Source organism: Crinia signifera, unplaced genomic scaffold (genome assembly GCF_055691185.1).
Source record: "Crinia signifera unplaced genomic scaffold, ASM5569118v1 HAP2_SCAFFOLD_80, whole genome shotgun sequence".
Lineage (NCBI taxonomy): Eukaryota > Metazoa > Chordata > Amphibia > Anura > Myobatrachidae > Crinia > Crinia signifera.
In genome coordinates this window covers 262,730-276,644 of record NW_028142708.1, presented here as the reverse complement: position 1 = coordinate 276,644, position 13,915 = coordinate 262,730, and the positions used below count along the sequence as shown (strand labels likewise).

The 13,915-nt window shown below is 54.7% G+C and overlaps 3 non-coding genes across 3 annotated transcripts; all 3 read right to left on the bottom strand.

Moving 5' to 3' along the window:
- Positions 1-672: 672 nt before the first annotated feature.
- On the bottom strand, positions 673-791 carry LOC146056417 (5S ribosomal RNA). The gene has a single exon (XR_014469215.1). It is a non-coding gene; the product is annotated as a 5S ribosomal RNA (ribosomal RNA).
- A 10,220-nt stretch (positions 792-11,011) lies between these two features.
- On the bottom strand, positions 11,012-11,130 carry LOC146056416 (5S ribosomal RNA). The gene has a single exon (XR_014469214.1). It is a non-coding gene; the product is annotated as a 5S ribosomal RNA (ribosomal RNA).
- Positions 11,131-12,841: 1,711 nt separating this feature from the next.
- Positions 12,842-12,960, bottom strand: LOC146056414 (5S ribosomal RNA). The gene has a single exon (XR_014469212.1). It is a non-coding gene; the product is annotated as a 5S ribosomal RNA (ribosomal RNA).
- Positions 12,961-13,915: the final 955 nt, after the last annotated feature.

Genomic DNA, 13,915 nt, shown 5'->3' with positions numbered 1-13,915 from the left:
CCCCGCCGCAGCCTGACCCTCCCCGGCATACATACGTTTGGGATGGCAGCTGTCGGGATTTCAGACTCTGGATATTTTTTCTGTACTATGCGTATATAGAATTTGTCTTAATCATTCTGTCGTCAGTTTGAGAATGCCGACACGTTGCCTTGTCTCCTCTTTAGCGAAACACCTGATGCCGTTAAGATCACCGCAGGTGCACATGTTCCAATGCAGCCGGTTTCTGTGTCTGCCGCGTGGTCGCGTCATAAATAAAAAGTGCAGCCATGCCGGATTCACTGGGACATTCCGTCCAGACAACAGCTGCATTGTGGCTGTGCTCCAGATATATGGGACGGACTGACACGTGGATGATGTGATGTCCAGCAATGCAGTGGATTCAGGTTTAGGGCAAACACTTTGCCCGTGTTTGAGGCGGCGGAATAACCTGTGTGCTGGGCGACGCTTTTACTGCACTCTGTGTTGCTGCAGGAAATCCCTGTGCGGCATGTGCTGCCATTTGACTGCGTTGGCAACCCCAGGTGCTGCTACCTGCTGGTGTAGTGGAGGAAAGAAAGAAGGAAAGAAGAAAAGACAGAAAGAAAGAAAAATGTGATCAAGTGAAGAAGAAGAAGAAGAAGAAAAGTAAGCTGGCGTGAGCGCCTCCTGCTGGTTGCAGGCTAGAAAAGCAAAAGCCTACAGCACCTGGTATTCCCAGGCGGTCTCCCATCCAAGTACTAACCAGGCCTGACCCTGCTTAGCTTCCGAGATCAGACGAGATCGGGCGTGTTCAGGGTGGTGTGGCCGTAGGCAGAGACCAGCCTCACATTTGCTCCTTTTCTACGTGCCTTCGGGACAGCGCTGGTCTGCTTGTGACTGGAGGCTGTCTCACTGTGGGCAGCTTTGCACAGAGTCCAGGCCGTGGCTGGGGAGGGGGGGTTGCTGGGAGCCAGGAACACACCGAGGACTCGGGCAAGTGTCTGTAATTAGCATTAGTGTTGCAGACAGATTCCTGTGCACTTCAGGTGCTGCTGCTGCTGCTGCTGCTGCTGCTGTAACCTTGCAGACGTGGGCCCACACAAGGCATTGAGGCCCAGAGAAGATGGCTGCACCGTGATTCCCTGACGTTGTGAGGTATGTGTAGACACCCAAAAGGAGGAGTTACCTTATGGGTGCGGCGGGGGCCGATCTTCCCCAATATCCGGATCTCAGTCAGGAGTCTTCTCAGGATGCAGGAATGGGGCACAGAACACTCCACTATCAGATTCGATTTACCTTTTATTTTTAGGTAAGAAGGAAATGCTTTACGGTGCAATAAACATTCAGGTGAAGGAAATGGTTTCACAGTGCAATAAACATTCAAGTAACAGGAAATATTTCACAGTGCAATAAACATTCAAGCAAAAGGAAATGTTTCACAGTGCAATATACATTCAAACAAAAGGAAATGTTTTACGGTGCAATATACATTCAAACAAAAGGAAATGTTTTACGACACCTTTCTCTGTGCTAGTGACGTATCCCAAACTAAGCTAAAGTTACCGGTAACCTCCTAACTTACACCTGACAACCCTTCGCAACAATTCTACAATGTCCTAACTCGCAGGCCCTAATGGCCCGACCTGTGCACAAGGATTTGGCTGGGGCCCATGGTGGTGCACATATCCAGTCGTGGGACAGGGGTAGGGTCTGCCTAATGTCTTGGGTATTTACTGGCCCGTATGCAGTCTTAACAGCAGTGAGGAGGCCTTCTCGGCCCTTATAGTGAACGAGTTTCCTCACTCGGTAGGTCGGCCCAGGGAAAGAAAGACTGATGGCCTGGAAGTTGCGGGCAGGCCACTAACAGGGGGATGCCCAGCTCCAAGGATGCAGGGGCTGTCTCTGGGTTGGGTAGGGTTCTGTTGGGAATATGGCAGGTGTAGTGTCGGATCCCTAAAAGGGGCCTCAAAGGCAACACTCACGTTTAGACGGCAAGATGGCGGCCAGTCTTTCTTCCTCCTGGAACTTCAAGATGGAGGCCGTCTCCCTCAATGGCCTCGTGGACTTGGACAGATGAGTGCGGCAACCTGCAGAGCCCCTCTCACTTCTCCTGTGCTCTGGGTGTCAGCTTGGCCACGCTGGATCCGGTGTAGTGGGCAGAGGACCGGCTCTTGCCGCGTGGTCTGTGCTGCTGATGGCTGGGGAAGGTCAGCGGGGTCACGGCTCTTGCCGCGCTTTCTGCGTGGCTGGTGGATGGGGAAGGTCAGCGGGGGTTGCCGCTCTCGCAGCGCTGGCTGAGCCTGGCTGCCTGCGGCGCTCCCTTCCTTTCCCTGCGTCCCAGGGTCGGCGGGGGTCACCCTGACGTCACCCGCTCCTTTGCTGCGGCTTCCCCGGCGGGTGATGGGCGGCTAGCGGTTCCTCTCCCTTCGCTGCTGGAGGTCGGCGGGGGTCACCGCTGACGTCACCCGCTCTTCCGTCCGGCTTCTCCCTTCTCTGCGGCGGGCGCTCCGTTATGCGCCGGGGGTCACACGCTGCTGCCGGTCTCTCTACGCTGCTCTCTCTCCACGCTCCTCGCTTCACGCTGCCTCGCTCCACCCTGCCTAGCTGGTGAGTCCCCTTCCTTTTTCAAACGCCGCCTCTTCCTCCCTCTCGCCCTCCAATCCACTGCTCTCCTGGCCCCGTCAGTCGCAGGCTGTCGGGGCAGGTTGGTTTTACCCCGTCTGTCCTGGGGCTTACATCCGCCCCTACTTTTTTGTGGTCGTGTCCTCACGCCACACTATCGGAGACACAAGTTCAAACCGTTCAAAAGTCCTGAATAAATAAAGTTTCTTTCATAGTCCACATACTTTCAGTAACAAGGGTAACTTCCCGACGGTTACAGTAGCGTCATCATAAAACAACAATTTAAACATACACATATATACAACAACATCAGAATGACATGAGGTTACTACAGTTAGAGCTTATTCTCGATATCGGGCTGGCAAGACGCCCCTGGTGCTTCTGACAGGCCGCCTGGGCTCAACTTCTGGAGCGGGCTCTGGGCTTGCAGGACGGTCCATGGCTGGAATGTTCAATTCGGCCAAGGGGTTGGTCGGCACCAAGGGCATGGCTGGCCAGCCTGTATATAACAGAAGGTCCAGTGGGTTCCGCAGGATATCAGCCATAGGCAACGGACCCGTGGTTGCCACTTCCCCGGGCGGTTCCTCTTCGCCGGTAGCTTCTGGTCCCGTGACTCGGCCGATGTACGGTTTGAGCTGATTTCGATGGATCCACTGTAGGCGGTCTCCATCTTGTTGCCGGATCTGGTACACCGGGAGGGTTGACTCTGGCTCTTTGGTAACCACGTATGGGTAGGGTTCCCACTTGGAGTCCAATTTGCTCTGTGGCCTGTTATTCTTTTTGAACACCAGGCTACCCACCGACAGTGGGTCGGCCTGGGCATTTATATCATAGTTTCGCTTCTGTTGCTCTCGTACTTCCTCCATTCGTTGATTCACGACGGATTGGGCTTCTCTGAGGCGAACTTGGTGCTCTTGAACCCAGGGGGTCTGGCATTGGGGCTCCGCCCCGGGGAGTTGTAGCTGCAGATCGGCTGGGAGTCTCCCTGCTCTCCCGAACAGCAGGTAGTACGGGGTATACCCTGTCGAGGCGTGGCAAGTGTTATTGTAGATGAAAACCAGTTCTGCCAGCAGCGCGGGCCAGTCACGTCGTTGCTCCTGGGGTAGGGCCCGTAGCATGTTGATGAGTGTTCGATTCATTCGTTCACACACCCCGTTTCCTTGAGGGTGATAGGGAGTGGTGTGGAGTTTCCGACAGCCATAGAGTTCACACAGTTCAGCAAAAAGTTGCGATTCAAACGTCGGCCCTTGGTCGGACAATAGTTGGCGTGGGAAGCCGTAGGGCCGGACGAACGCCCTCCAGAAGACTTCGGCGGTTGTCTTGGCTGTTAGGTCTCGGACAGGTAAGGCCACGGCAAACTTAGTATAATGGTCCACGATGACCAGGGCGTACTGGTACCCGGTGCGGCTTGGTTCGAGCTTCACATGGTCCAGGGCGACCAACTCTAGTGGATATGTGGACACGATTGGATGGAGGGGGGCTTTCTCCGCTGATGTTGCTGGTCGTCGCACTGCGCAGTTCGGGCAAGTCTTGCACCAGTCCTCTACATCGGCCCGCATATTGGGCCAGTACACCCGGGTTCGCAGGTTCGACTCCATCTTCTGGCACCCAAAGTGTCCGGAGCGATTGTGATAGGCCCGCAGTACCTCCTCTACCGCATCCCCGGGGACGATTAGTTGTTTGCTGACCACGTGGGTTTTCGGGTCCACGTACCTTCTGTAGAGCACCCCTTGCCGTACTTCCAGTCGTTCTCTCTGTCGCCACAGCTGGCGTACTTCGACGGGGGCCCGATCTCGTTCTTCACGTGACGGGGAACGCCAGGACTCCAGATAGCTCCTGACTTGTTGGATGTGCGGGCATCTTTGCTGCCGCTGGGCCCAGTTCTCCTCCGCTGCTCCCCCTGCGGTACTAGTGATCGCTGCACTTGTACAGGGTGGTTTCGGGCTTTGGTGCCGCCCACTGAACTGGGGCAACTCCTCCTGTTCCCAGGCGTCAGTTTCGTCCTCTCCCTCTTCGGGGCTGGGTAGGCGGGAGAGCGCGTCGGCGTTGGCGTTGCTGCGCCCACTCCTATATTCGATGCTGTACTGATAGTTGGCCAACCGGGAGGCCCAACGCTGTTCCAGGGCCCCCAGCCGGGCAGTCGCTTGGTGGGCCAGTGGGTTGCAATCAGTGACTGCTACAAATGGGGTGGCGGCCAAGTAATCCCTGAACTTCTCTGTTACCGCCCACACCAGCGCCAGGAACTCCAGCTTGAAGGAACTGTAGTTGGCATCGTTCCGTTCAGTCTTCCTTAGACTACGACTGGCGTAGGCAATGGTCCGTTCCGTCCCATCCTGGACTTGTGCCAACACTGCCCCGAGACCTTTTTTACTAGCGTCGGTGTACAGGCGGAAGGGAACGCTGTAGTCGGGGTATGCCAGCAGAGGAGCCTCGGTCAGTACTTTTTTTAGCTGATCGAACGCCTCTTGTCGACTCTCTGTCCATACCACCGGAATCTTCTTGTTGTAGCCGTCCTTGGGGATTCCCCTCATCAATTCGGTCAGGGGTGCCGCGACTTTAGCGAAATCCCGGACGAATCTCCGGTAGTATCCCACAAAGCCTAGGAACCGACGGACGTCTTTCACCGTTCTCGGGACAGGCCAATCCTTCACGGCGCTGACTTTCTCAGGATCCGGAGAGACCCCTTGGGCATTCACGACATGCCCCAGGTACTGCACCTCGGGTTTGAGGAGGTGGCATTTACTGGGCTTCAACTTTAGCCCGAACTGTATGAGCCGTTGGAATACTTCGTGCAGGTGGTCCAGGTGGTCCTCGTAGGTTTCAGAGAATATAATGACATCGTCAAGGTATAGGAGCACGATGTCAAAATTGCGGTGCCCCAGGCAGTGCTCCATCACCCTCTGGAATGTCGCTGGGGCATTGCACAGCCCGAATGGCATGCGATTGAATTCGAACAACCCCATCGGAGTTGTAAAGGCTGTCTTCTCTTTATCGCCCTCCTCCACCTGGACTTGCCAGTAACCACTAGTCAGGTCCAGGGTCGAGAAGTACCTGGCCGTCCGGAGGGCTGTCAGGGACTCCTCGATCCTGGGCAAGGGATATGCGTCTCGGTGCGTCAGGCTGTTCAGTTTCCTGTAGTCCACACAGAACCGTAGTTGGCCGTCTTTCTTCCGGACCAGGACCATTGGTGCTGCCCACGGGCTGTGGCTCTCTCTTATCACCCCACTCTCCCTCATTTCTTCTAACATTCGTCGGACAGGCTGGTGCAGTGCCGGGGCCACAGGTCGATGCCTCTCCCTTACTGGGCGCGCCGTACCAGTGGGGATCCCATGCCGGATGTCTTCTACCAGTCCCAGCTCAGTCGGGTTTTTGCTGAAAGCCGCCGCATTGGCGGTTACCACCTGTAGTGCCCCGTCCTTCTGTTCTTCCGAGGTATCCTTATCCCCGATGTGGATCTCCTTCCACCAGGTGTCAGCTAGGGCGGGCTCCATTTCCTGTGTGGCCGACGCGCTTTGTTGCTGGGCCTGTTCGGGATGGATCACGTCCTGAAACGTCGTCCAGCTCAGCATGGCCAGTGGTTGGTGGCGGTACAATTTGACTGTACGATTGTGGGGGTTTAGAACGCGCACTGGGACCCGCCCGTGGTCGACTGTCACTAAGGCACTGGCCACTACCACCTCTTGTTGTGCGGTCACGGGGTAAGCCTCAACCAGTGCTTCGTACGTGTCGCCACTTGGGCTGCAGCGGGCTTTACCCCAGAGTATCGTCTCCGTGTTGGGTTTCAGCTTGACGGGCCTACCGTCGGTCAGGCGAATCTTTCCTATCTCCCCTGTGCTCTTTACGAATTTCTGATGTCCCTGGAGGATTTTGATGGTCTTCTGTAAGGCGCGTTGACTGGGCGGTTCCGCTGCAGGGAGGCGGTGCTTCAACGCAGCTACGAGCTCGTTGGGGCAGCGTTGCAAGACGTTCATCCCTAGGATTATGGGCGCTACCTTCGTTTCATCTGTGGTGGTCACCAGGCACCCTTGTTTGGGCAGCAACGTATTCCCGATTTGTATGTCGGCTTCCCAGTATCCTTCGCAGGCGATTTCCAGGCCATTACTGGCGATTAGGTGGAGCCATGTGGGCGGCGGGGACAACAGCTGGTGACTTCCCCAATGGCGTTGGAGGGTCGGCAGTTGGATTGTGGTGATCTGCGATCCGGTGTCTACCATCGCTACGGCCTCCACTCCGTTGATGGTTATTGGCAGGGTGGGACACCTTCCGATGTACTGGGGCCACCATTTGTCTGGGTCTGGGTCTATTCCAGCGACTCCCCCCGAGGTTCGGCCCTCCCCCTCGGGGCATTGGAGTTTAAATGGTCGGACGAGGGACAGTTTCTCTCGACGTGTCCGGCTTCCCGACAGCGTCGGCAGATGGGTCGGCCCTGATGGTCGAATTGGTCGGAAGCCCGTCTTCCATATTCTCGGGGGGGGTCCCATCGATTCCGGCCCGACTGCTGTCTTTCCGTTTTCCATCTGGTTCCCCCGCTTGTAGGCGCGGTTTGCCGTGTCAGCTGGCGCATGTCTCGCTGCATGGCAGCCATCCCGAGGACCAGGTCTTCCACCTGGCGCTGGAGGGATTGGTCTTGATTCCCCACTGGTGGTTTGTCACTCTGGGCGGTCCGGTCTTTCAGTCGGCCCACTTGTTCAGAGCTCGTGGCCACGGGCCCTCGAGCCCCCACCATTTCTGGATATTCTACCTCGGGGTCGGCGTGGTTCCCGATGGTCCGGATGGCGGCGTTCTTGAAATCAGCGAAGGGCTTCCCTGGCATCTGCATCTTGAGGATTCGCAGCTGGGTTTTGACGTTAGGGTTCGATGCTCCCTCCACGAACTGGAGGGTGAGCGCCTCGTCGCTGTTACGGACTTCATCCTTGTCGGCCGCTTGGATGAGTTTCAGGGTCTTTTGTAGACTTAGGGCGAAGTCCCGGAGGGTTTCGCCCGGTTGTTGCTTTCGGCCGTAGAGTTGCATCTTCAACTCCGGGAGGGTAGCGGTCTCGAAGATCGTGGCTAGCCGTTCCAAGATCTGGTCGGTGTCCTTCTTTTGGTCGTCCTCCCATGATTCTACCTCGCTGAGGGCCGAGCCCGTGAGTTGGCCGATGAGGATCTGTACCCTCTGCTCTTCTCTCGGTGTGTAGAGCTGGGCCATGGATTTCATCTGGTTCTTGAAGGCCGTGAATGTGGCCCCCTTGTTGGGGTCCCCACTGTATGTCAACATCCATGGGGCCCCGAAGTAGTAGGGTAGTGTAATGGGAGCGGGAGATGCCGTTGCGGGTACAGGTATTACCACCGGGGCGGCCACCTGTTGTTCGGCGTTGGGGGGCACAATGGGTGCCTGCCCACCTTCGGCCTGTGGTGCGTCCATCCTGGGATCAGATTATACTCCGCGTCGACTGAATCCTGTTCGTGACGCCAGGAAACTGTAGACACCCAAAAGGAGGAGTTACCTTATGGGTGCGGCGGGGGCCGATCTTCCCCAATATCCGGATCTCAGTCAGGAGTCTTCTCAGGATGCAGGAATGGGGCACAGAACACTCCACTATCAGATTCGATTTACCTTTTATTTTTAGGTAAGAAGGAAATGCTTTACGGTGCAATAAACATTCAGGTGAAGGAAATGGTTTCACAGTGCAATAAACATTCAAGTAACAGGAAATATTTCACAGTGCAATAAACATTCAAGCAAAAGGAAATGTTTCACAGTGCAATATACATTCAAACAAAAGGAAATGTTTTACGGTGCAATATACATTCAAACAAAAGGAAATGTTTTACGACACCTTTCTCTGTGCTAGTGACGTATCCCAAACTAAGCTAAAGTTACCGGTAACCTCCTAACTTACACCTGACAACCCTTCGCAACAATTCTACAATGTCCTAACTCGCAGGCCCTAATGGCCCGACCTGTGCACAAGGATTTGGCTGGGGCCCATGGTGGTGCACATATCCAGTCGTGGGACAGGGGTAGGGTCTGCCTAATGTCTTGGGTATTTACTGGCCCGTATGCAGTCTTAACAGCAGTGAGGAGGCCTTCTCGGCCCTTATAGTGAACGAGTTTCCTCACTCGGTAGGTCGGCCCAGGGAAAGAAAGACTGATGGCCTGGAAGTTGCGGGCAGGCCACTAACAGGGGGATGCCCAGCTCCAAGGATGCAGGGGCTGTCTCTGGGTTGGGTAGGGTTCTGTTGGGAATATGGCAGGTGTAGTGTCGGATCCCTAAAAGGGGCCTCAAAGGCAACACTCACGTTTAGACGGCAAGATGGCGGCCAGTCTTTCTTCCTCCTGGAACTTCAAGATGGAGGCCGTCTCCCTCAATGGCCTCGTGGACTTGGACAGATGAGTGCGGCAACCTGCAGAGCCCCTCTCACTTCTCCTGTGCTCTGGGTGTCAGCTTGGCCACGCTGGATCCGGTGTAGTGGGCAGAGGACCGGCTCTTGCCGCGTGGTCTGTGCTGCTGATGGCTGGGGAAGGTCAGCGGGGTCACGGCTCTTGCCGCGCTTTCTGCGTGGCTGGTGGATGGGGAAGGTCAGCGGGGGTTGCCGCTCTCGCAGCGCTGGCTGAGCCTGGCTGCCTGCGGCGCTCCCTTCCTTTCCCTGCGTCCCAGGGTCGGCGGGGGTCACCCTGACGTCACCCGCTCCTTTGCTGCGGCTTCCCCGGCGGGTGATGGGCGGCTAGCGGTTCCTCTCCCTTCGCTGCTGGAGGTCGGCGGGGGTCACCGCTGACGTCACCCGCTCTTCCGTCCGGCTTCTCCCTTCTCTGCGGCGGGCGCTCCGTTATGCGCCGGGGGTCACACGCTGCTGCCGGTCTCTCTACGCTGCTCTCTCTCCACGCTCCTCGCTTCACGCTGCCTCGCTCCACCCTGCCTAGCTGGTGAGTCCCCTTCCTTTTTCAAACGCCGCCTCTTCCTCCCTCTCGCCCTCCAATCCACTGCTCTCCTGGCCCCGTCAGTCGCAGGCTGTCGGGGCAGGTTGGTTTTACCCCGTCTGTCCTGGGGCTTACATATGACTTACAGACCCGTCCCACCAACACGTAATATGCTACTTTCTGAAGCCATCACTTTCCAGGGCATTCTGATGGCAGCCATTTTGTGGCCTGTCAGATCCTACTCCGATTAGGCCATTTTTAAAAAAGGGCATAGAAGCGCGCAGCGTCATTTCGCATAAAGTTGATTTAAAAGTAAAAGAGCAGCTGGAGGGGGAACGGTGGTAGCCGATGAGAGACGCCAACGAGCAGCGTGACTCAGAGACTGCCAAGAAGGCTGGCTGAGACTTGTGGTTCCACGCAGAAGTGGGGAGCTGTACTTCTGTTTCAGAGAGGAGGTAGCATGCGGACTCAGTACAGTACATTGGTGAAACAGAACCATTTCTATGTCCGCAATCATCCATTGCTGTGGAGTCGACAGAGGGTCTATGTACTGGAGAGAGAGATACAGTGGAGAGAGATAAAGTAGCAGCCAATCAGCTCCTAACTGCCATGTTACAGGTTATGTTTGACAAAGAAGTGTAAGGAGCGGGTTGGTTGATACTTTATCTTTCTCCAAGGCTTAGCACATAGACTCCATAGTGTGTGATACCGTTATACGATTTGGGTACGGGAGACCGACGTTTAGAATGACAGTGGTCACATGACCGAATTCCATCACCTGGGCGGGTAAGTATGTTACACCCTCCTAACGCTAACCTTTTACCGCAGCCAAACCCTTAGCCTCTCTTCTTGAAGCCTAACCCTCCCCGCCGCAGCCTGACCCTCCCCGGCATACATACGTTTGGGATGGCGGCTGTCGGGATTTCAGACTCTGGATATTTTTTCTGTACTATGCGTATATAGAATTTGTCTTAATCATTCTGTCGGCAGTTTGAGAATGCCGACACGTTGCCTTGTCTCCTCTTTAGCGAAACACCTGATGCCGTTAAGATCACCGCAGGTGCACATGTTCCAATGCAGCCGGTTTCTGTGTCTGCCGCGTGGTCGCGTTATAAATAAAAAGTGCAGCCATGCCGGATTCACTGGGACATTCCGTCCAGACAACAGCTGCATTGTGGCTGTGCTCCAGATATATGGGACGGACTGACACGTGGATGATGTGATGTCCAGCAATGCAGTGGATTCAGGTTTAGGGCAAACACTTTGCCCGTGTTTGAGGCGGCGGAATAACCTGTGTGCTGGGCGACGCTTTTACTGCACTCTGTGTTGCTGCAGGAAATCCCTGTGCGGCATGTGCTGCCATTTGACTGCGTCGGCAACCCCAGGTGCTGCTACCTGCTGGTGTAGTGGAGGAAAGAAAGAAGGAAAGAAGAAAAGACAGAAAGAAAGAAAAATGTGATCAAGTGAAGAAGAAGAAGAAAAGTAAGCTGGCGTGAGCGCCTCCTGCTGGTTGCAGGCTAGAAAAGCAAAAGCCTACAGCACCTGGTATTCCCAGGCGGTCTCCCATCCAAGTACTAACCAGGCCTGACCCTGCTTAGCTTCCGAGATCAGACGAGATCGGGCGTGTTCAGGGTGGTGTGGCCGTAGGCAGAGACCAGCCTCACATTTGCTCCTTTTCTACGTGCCTTCGGGACAGCGCTGGTCTGCTTGTGACTGGAGGCTGTCTCACTGTGGGCAGCTTTGCACAGAGTCCAGGCCGTGGCTGGGGAGGGGGGGTTGCTGGGAGCCAGGAACACACCGAGGACTCGGGCAAGTGTCTGTAATTAGCATTAGTGTTGCAGACAGATTCCTGTGCACTTCAGGTGCTGCTGCTGCTGCTGCTGCTTTTACCTTGCAGACGTGGGCCCACACAAGGCATTGAGGCCCAGAGAAGATGGCTGCACCGTGATTCCCTGACGTTGTGAGGTATGACTTACAGACCCGTCCCACCAACACGTAATATGCTACTTTCTGAAGCCATCACTTTCCAGGGCATTCTGATGGCAGCCATTTTGTGGCCTGTCAGATCCTACTCCGATTAGGCCATTTTTAAAAAAGGGCATAGAAGCGCGCAGCGTCATTTCGCATAAAGTTGATTTAAAAGTAAAAGAGCAGCTGGAGGGGGAACGGTGGTAGCCGATGAGAGACGCCAACGAGCAGCGTGACTCAGAGACTGCCAAGAAGGCTGGCTGAGACTTGTGGTTCCACGCAGAAGTGGGGAGCTGTACTTCTGTTTCAGAGAGGAGGTAGCATGCGGACTCAGTACAGTACATTGGTGAAACAGAACCATTTCTATGTCCGCAATCATCCATTGCTGTGGAGTCGACAGAGGGTCTATGTACTGGAGAGAGAGATACAGTGGAGAGAGATAAAGTAGCAGCCAATCAGCTCCTAACTGCCATGTTACAGGTTATGTTTGACAAAGAAGTGTAAGGAGCGGGTTGGTTGATACTTTATCTTTCTCCAAGGCTTAGCACATAGACTCCATAGTGTGTGATACCGTTATACGATTTGGGTACGGGAGACCGACGTTTAGAATGACAGTGGTCACATGACCGAATTCCATCACCTGGGCGGGTAAGTATGTTACGCCCTCCTAACGCTAACCTTTTACCGCAGCCAAACCCTTAGCCTCTCTTCTTGAAGCCTAACCCTCCCCGCCGCAGCCTGACCCTCCCCGGCATACATACGTTTGGGATGGCAGCTGTCGGGATTTCAGACTCTGGATATTTTTTCTGTACTATGCGTATATAGAATTTGTCTTAATCATTCTGTCGGCAGTTTGAGAATGCCGACACGTTGCCTTGTCTCCTCTTTAGCGAAACACCTGATGCCGTTAAGATCACCGCAGGTGCACATGTTCCAATGCAGCCGGTTTCTGTGTCTGCCGCGTGGTCGCGTCATAAATAAAAAGTGCAGCCATGCCGGATTCACTGGGACATTCCGTCCAGACAACAGCTGCATTGTGGCTGTGCTCCAGATATATGGGACGGACTGACACGTGGATGATGTGATGTCCAGCAATGCAGTGGATTCAGGTTTAGGGCAAACACTTTGCCCGTGTTTGAGGCGGCGGAATAACCTGTGTGCTGGGCGACGCTTTTACTGCACTCTGTGTTGCTGCAGGAAATCCCTGTGCGGCATGTGCTGCCATTTGACTGCGTTGGCAACCCCAGGTGCTGCTACCTGCTGGTGTAGTGGAGGAAAGAAAGAAGGAAAGAAGAAAAGACAGAAAGAAAGAAAAATGTGATCAAGTGAAGAAGAAGAAGAAAAGTAAGCTGGCGTGAGCGCCTCCTGCTGGTTGCAGGCTAGAAAAGCAAAAGCCTACAGCACCTGGTATTCCCAGGCGGTCTCCCATCCAAGTACTAACCAGGCCTGACCCTGCTTAGCTTCCGAGATCAGACGAGATCGGGCGTGTTCAGGGTGGTGTGGCCGTAGGCAGAGACCAGCCTCACATTTTCTCCTTTTCTACGTGCCTTCGGGACAGCGCTGGTCTGCTTGTGACTGGAGGCTGTCTCACTGTGGGCAGCTTTGCACAGAGTCCAGGCCGTGGCTGGGGAGGGGGGGTTGCTGGGAGCCAGGAACACACCGAGGACTCGGGCAAGTGTCTGTAATTAGCATTAGTGTTGCAGACAGATTCCTGTGCACTTCAGGTGCTGCTGCTGCTGCTGCTGCTTTTACCTTGCAGACGTGGGCCCACACAAGGCATTGAGGCCCAGAGAAGATGGCTGCACCGTGATTCCCTGACGTTGTGAGGTATGACTTACAGACCCGTCCCACCAACACTTAATATGCTACTTTCTGAAGCCATCACTTTCCAGGGCATTCTGATGGCAGCCATTTTGTGGCCTGTCAGATCCTACTCCGATTAGGCCATTTTTAAAAAAGGGCATAGAAGCGCGCAGCGTCATTTCGCATAAAGTTGATTTAAAAGTAAAAGAGCAGCTGGAGGGGGAACGGTGGTAGCCGATGAGAGACGCCAACGAGCAGCGTGACTCAGAGACTGCCAAGAAGGCTGGCTGAGACTTGTGGTTCCACGCAGAAGTGGGGAGCTGTACTTCTGTTTCAGAGAGGAGGTAGCATGCGGACTCAGTACAGTACATTGGTGAAACAGAACCATTTCTATGTCCGCAATCATCCATTGCTGTGGAGTCGACAGAGGGTCTATGTACTGGAGAGAGAGATACAGTGGAGAGAGATAAAGGAGCAGCCAATCAGCTCCTAACTGCCATGTTACAGGTTATGTTTGACAAAGAAGTGTAAGGAGCGGGTTGGTTGATACTTTATCTTTCTCCAAGGCTTAGCACATAGACTCCATAGTGTGTGATACCGTTATACGATTTGGGTACGGGAGACCGACGTTTAGAATGACAGTGGTCACATGACCGAATTCCA